We start from the raw sequence: 6,058 nt of genomic DNA, 5'->3' as shown, positions 1-6,058 counted from the left end.
CCTCAACAGGAAGGCAACAAGAGTGTTTTCCCACTCTTGTTCCACCACTTGCAGAGATCATTCTTCTGTTTGATTTCTATTACAGACTTAACTCTCTTCAATTCCCAGGGTCCTCATTTGAAATTTTTTAATATTTCCCCTTTCTTCCACATGTTGACACAGGACAGCGTAAGTAGATAAAGCTAAATGATTTTCCTTGCTGTCTTTAAGGGGGAGAGCTCTTGGACTAACTAGCCTCACTTCTTTAAACATGCTTTTTGAGGAAGGGTGCAAATCCTCTAATCTAACTTGTAAAACATTTAATATTTTGGATATACGGTTTTAATGACCATCCAAAAGTCACGGTGGCTGGACAATGGGAGCTGCTGGGCTATTGTGTGTTGGCCACAAAGCCATGAGGTGGCCCTTTCTCTCGGGTCACGAGGTCAAGCTCCACAGCATTAATTTTGCTGAGTTTCTTTGTTATAAATAACAAACAAGGTCATTTATTTTCATTCTCTTGTTTCTAATTGCATGCATGGACTCACAGGATGAACTCCACAAACAGGTGGCTGGAATGCTGGGGAGAAAACTTGAAGCCGTTCCAGGAAAGAGGGCATGTCCCACTTCGGTGGAACAGTTTGATGAGGTGGAGATTTAGACCCCGCAGGAGACGCACCTGCACTATTACCGGAAAAGCAAACACTCATCTGTTTGGCATGCACAGATCTATGGAAATTAAGGGAGATGATTTTTGCAGCTAGTCCTCGCTGCTCTCTGATCAAATGCAACCGTTTCTTCTTTCTCAAGAACCCTACTCTTTATTAGACTCAGACCCTACTCAGTTATTTTATTATTATCATCATTATTATTTACAAGTTGATTGTTCTTTGGTTCTAAAAGAGAACATTCCATATAAATAGAGGCTAGGAATCCAAGTGCTTTTCCAGGAAGGGATGTCATGGAGATGCGTTTGCATGCAGGGCTCTTTAGAACTGCCATGAGAAGGTTCAATGTATATCTGTCAAAGGATTTTCTCTCCTTCCTGCCCCTATAGCTATCCCTTAATGAAAAATAAAATCTGCGCTGACCCCCACCCATTTTCAGAGAAAGTACTGGGTCTTCAGCCCTCATTGTTCAGCTGGGCTTTGTGGGCAGCCCTGTCGGGGCCTCCTGCTGTAAACTGGCTGGGTTTCCTCATTTCCACTCCCGTGGAAGCCTCCTCGCCAGCAGTCAGTACCTTTGTCTCTTTGAGGGAAAAAAAAAAAAAAACCTTTTCACTTGAACAAAATAAAAACTACCTAGGATTTGTTTCTGGAGTGTAATTATAAACTTCATTGTGCATTCTTCCTGGCTCTGATGCTTATCTTGAAGAGTTCAGTGAAAATAAATTGTTTTTATGAAAACAGAGAAACCATTTGATAAACACGCTGTCTCTGAAAATTGTTCCTGCAAAAGAGGTCATTCTTTCACTTCAGAAAAAAAATAGAATATGTTTCAGAAAACAGGCAGGACACCAGCTTAGGATTTCTGTGAATACAGGACTTTTTTTTAAGGCAGATACACTGAAATTTGCACACCTCTTGATCGCTTTTAAGACACTGGCTTCTAAACTAGTTTCATTGAAGAAATATTTAGACTACAAGCAAATGCTTGATGCAGCTCTTATCTTTAGGAATTAATTCTCAGCTTAGTGCTTTTTGCTCCTAGGTTTCTAGGGTTGCTGGTCCATAATTACAGTCTGTCAGAACCTACCAGTGATTCTATTCTTAATAAAAGTAATAGTCCATGGCAGACATGATTAGTTTGGGGCACTCTTTCTGGATCTTCTGTATAGAAACAAATAGGAACAAAATTTGAGTAATGCAAGAATTAACCTCATGGACACAACTGAGTATGTATTTATTACAAAAGAAAGGCTTACTTTTCTCCATCTGCCTGTTTCTATATCTTTAACTGTAATAAAAATAAAGAAAGAATTTGCATTTCTAGACTCAAAGTTTAAATTTATTAAAAACTGAAGCTAAAAATCTCCTGGGCCTGGACATTTCTTTCAGGCTGTGTTTTCTGGAAACCTTGTCTGTTGACTAGTTTTACTTGGGCTACTTGGGTTTTACTGAGTTACAGATGTACTACATTAATTTTCCTCATCCCTGCACATGCTAGCCATTGTGAGAATGTTGGCCACTCTGATTTTATTTGCCTGTGATTCTAGCTACAAATGTGAAATGCTGATTCCCTGATAGGCAACTCCAATTTTGTGGTGATGTATTAAGAATCCAGGCTGGCTAGAGACACTGCTTTATGATGCGAAGCCAAGTTCAGATACAAAAGCAACCACCAGACATTTGCCCTTATAATACATTAGCTGTTACTATGGGAATAGAGGAGAAACTTGAGAAGCTCTGGCCTTGTTAATTTCCATTTGGAGCTGCTGTTAATTTGGCTACATTACATTCTGCAAACAAGGATCATAATATTTGGAAAGGACTTTTCATCACCCAAACGCAAAAGAGCTAAGCCATATATAATGTTTAATAGTACCTGTCTTACATGACTTTCAGAAATTCCTAAAAGTTGGATTTCTGGTTACAACATCCAGTAGATCTCAGTTTAATAAAGTCCTCTCTGGTTCTTGATTAACTTGAGGTCACAGTAAGTAGAAAAAAAAAAGTCAGAGTTCTGTTAAGATTTAAAGTAGCTTTCATACTTTGTAACATTTACTTATTATTTCATTAAAAAAAGATATTCTTGGATGAATAGAGACACCAAGCTAACACAGCCAATAGTAATGACCCAAAACATGGAAACCACCTGAGGACTTTCGTTATGCTCAGGATTTATATTTTGGCTTCACAAGGAATTTTCTACTGTCACTTTTTTTTAAGTATACGTACTTGTTCATGAATGTGTATTTTCATGTGTGTTTGTGTGGAAGGGGTGTGTGTGTGTGTGTGTACACGCGTGCATCTGTGTGGAAATCAGACCTGGGGTGTTTCAGAAAGGCCATCTACCGCCTTTTCTGACAGGGTTTCTCGTTAGACTGAAGCTAGACTGTTAGGCTAGACTGGCTGATTACAAAGCCCCAGATCTTGTCCCTACCTTCCCAGCCTGTGATTACAAGCTTGTGTTATGATGCCCAACTTTTTCATGTGGGCTCTGAGGATTGAATGCAGGTCCTCAGTTGGCAAGCGGAGGGCTTTGCTAACTGCACCATCCCCGCCCCCGCCCTCTGCTGCCCTTCCTGATAACACGCCAGCACTATTCAACATACATTCAAATCACATTTAAGATTAATTTTTAAAGATGACAGCATATCACATTTGTCCTCAATACTTTAGAGTCCATTCTCAAGTTTTTTTGTGGATGGGCCTTATTCACATTTCCTGGAACCTCTAAAATGAGGTGCCACTCTCACGGCAATGCAATGGAGAGTTTAATCAAATCAGTTCTAAGTGAAGCCGAGTATAACTTTAGTGCTCATATATACAAAAGCCCAAAAGCATCCGGATACCTAAGGATACCTAAGGTCCTCTCACTGGAGATCATTCAAGCCAGAGTCCTATGTAGCCTTAAATCCCACCGTAACCAGACTCCCTGCAAAGAATGTTCCACCATTTAAGTGTTAACTCTTCTTCCCCTCCCCTCTACCTTCTTTCCAGTTTCTTTATAAACTTCCACTGCAAAGAAGGCACCAATCATGGTCTACTGCTCTGGAGAGAGTGAGCATCTTGCTTTGTGCAACACCTCATCCCTTGAGCCTCCTTTTTAAATACTCCACAGTAGCTGCAACATGACAGGATCTCCAGGTGACTGGATGAGAGGAGACCTCTGTGTGTGTTTCTGTAGTACATGTAGTCCCTTCTAGAAACTTTCTCTTATGAATCATGTTGGGATTTTCTTTCTCACACAAAAGTGTGTAAACAGTGGCTGGCATATACTGGCTCCTCAAAGACAGCTGCTGAATGCACGGAGACAGACTGCAAAGGTCAATTGTTCAGACTTCCCAAATAACCAGTGACTTCTCATTCAGATGCCTCAAGCACATCTCAGGTCCTGTAGTCCCACTCTCCCTTCCCCCACCACTCACACTTTTGTTTACCTCTCTTAAACAATCACAGAAAAACAAAAACAAACTCAAAGAACCCCAAACCAGTCCTGTGAGTTTGCCTCCTCTCAAAGGCCTCTACCTGACAAGCAGAGGCTTCACAGGAAGAGCTATTCTAAAATACTGGCCCAAAGTGCTATGGGATATGAGCAGGCACCCTAAATCCTAGTGCCTGTTGGGGCAAGGTTCTCACAGTGTCTGTGAGTGCAACACACCAGCAGCACATGTAATTCCAGCTCCCGCAGCTAGTGGGATTTCTACAGCAGCGCAGCATTTGTGTGCCTGATCCTGGAGGTCTGGTGGCAACTTCAGGTTTTCCCTCTCTGCAGCTTGGATCATACTTCACTCGCTTCCTCCGTAATCAAGCTCAGATTGCTCCAGGTGCCTGGCAAATGGACTGTAAGGTGAGGGAGGGATGTGAGTGAGCAGAGAAAAGCTCACCTATGCAGCCTTTGATACTTGCTCTCTCTTTAAGGGTTACGGGGTAGGAATATATATATATATTTTTTCTGGTACCCTGTGTCAACAGTCTGCTTCTCTCTCTTGGTCAAACCCTGCACTTTGCCGCCATTGTTAAATACTCATAGTGAAACTTAAAAAGATGTTCTCTTTCGGGACAACAGGTGGCCACTGCAACCTCCCGTTCTGATTGGTGGAAAGGCCACAGGCGCCCAGTGGCCCAGAGAAAGGGCCTCTACTTCTGCGTTTCAAGAACTTACTCAATGGGGTGTTGTCCTGATAATATCTCAGCACACTGCCAATTTGTGCAACCCGCTGGGCCATTAGGGAGCGCCGCTGGGTTGTCAACGTTAAATGGAGACTCAGAGCTTTTTCAGAAGGGGGGGGGGAGATCAGAGTCAACCCAGCGACAATGTGGGGAGTTGTTCCTTCCCTGAATACACGTGGCTGTCTCAGGCGCGCGCGTGCGCGTGCACACATACACACACACACACACACACACACACACACACCCACAAACACACACACACACTCACCCAATTGACGTTTATTTTCCCTGCTTGGTTCCTGAGGTATAGTATTGGGCGAAGGCACACACACAGGTGACGCACAAGCTGGGGAGCATACAGAAACCCGTGTATGTCTGGATAGGCTCAGGCCCCGGGCCAGCGAAGTGATCCAGGGACCACGCCGTTAGAGACTGTCAGTGGAAATAGTTCAACATCTTCCCCTTCTAGTTCAAAGTAGTTCGCAGGTAACTGAACCGGGACTCCACCAACGTTTTCTACTGCCAAGGCTGACCGCCAAACTTTCAAATTAATTCAGCAGTAAAGCCCAGGGTGACTGTTGTTGTCGGTGGGGGTAGCGGGGTGCGAGTGGGAGGAGGGAGAAACTTAAAGAAAGGGAAAGATAAAAAGAGGGGTGGTGGGTGCACCGTGGGCAGGTTAATCACCCAGAACCTTTTAGGAAAAGAGGGACATTTTCTCTTGGAGAGCAGCGAGTGATCTGCCTAGATCCAGTTACAAGAATGCCTTTCGGAAACAAACAAGAGTGCAGAAAATACAAAGAGACCCGACTTGAGGCTTAACTTGGGAAGCTTCAAGTCTGCCTACCTGTGAAAGGTCAGGCCCTAACACTCCTGGAAAACAACACAGGTGTGCATGGGGTTCCCGGTCCTGTCCCGGGAGCCACTTGCACAGGTTAGTTTCTGGGTTGAGCCTACACCGGGGACACCCAAGCAGAAGGGTGGGAAGGTTAGAGGGGCTGGGAGACAGGTCCCCACCAGCAGGAAATGGGACTGGAAGGTAGAGGCTGAAGAGAAGGCTGGGTCCGGAGTGGATGGCTTTAGGATGCTGGGGCTGAAGGAAGGGTCGCACCGGAGGAGAGCGGGACTCCAGGAGGGTCGGTGCTGGCAGCGGTGGGGCGGCCGAGGGAGGCCGGGGAGAGAGGAGTGCGGTAAGGCCGCCGGGACAAAGAGGACCGAAGAGGGAAGGGGTGGGACGGAGAGGGGCC

The sequence above is a fragment of the Psammomys obesus genome, unplaced genomic scaffold, assembly GCF_907164565.1.
Source record: "Psammomys obesus unplaced genomic scaffold, mPsaObe1.curated_primary_1811, whole genome shotgun sequence".
NCBI lineage: Eukaryota > Metazoa > Chordata > Mammalia > Rodentia > Muridae > Psammomys > Psammomys obesus.
The sequence above is the reverse complement of the archived record's forward strand: the minus strand, read 5'-3'. Positions refer to the sequence as shown.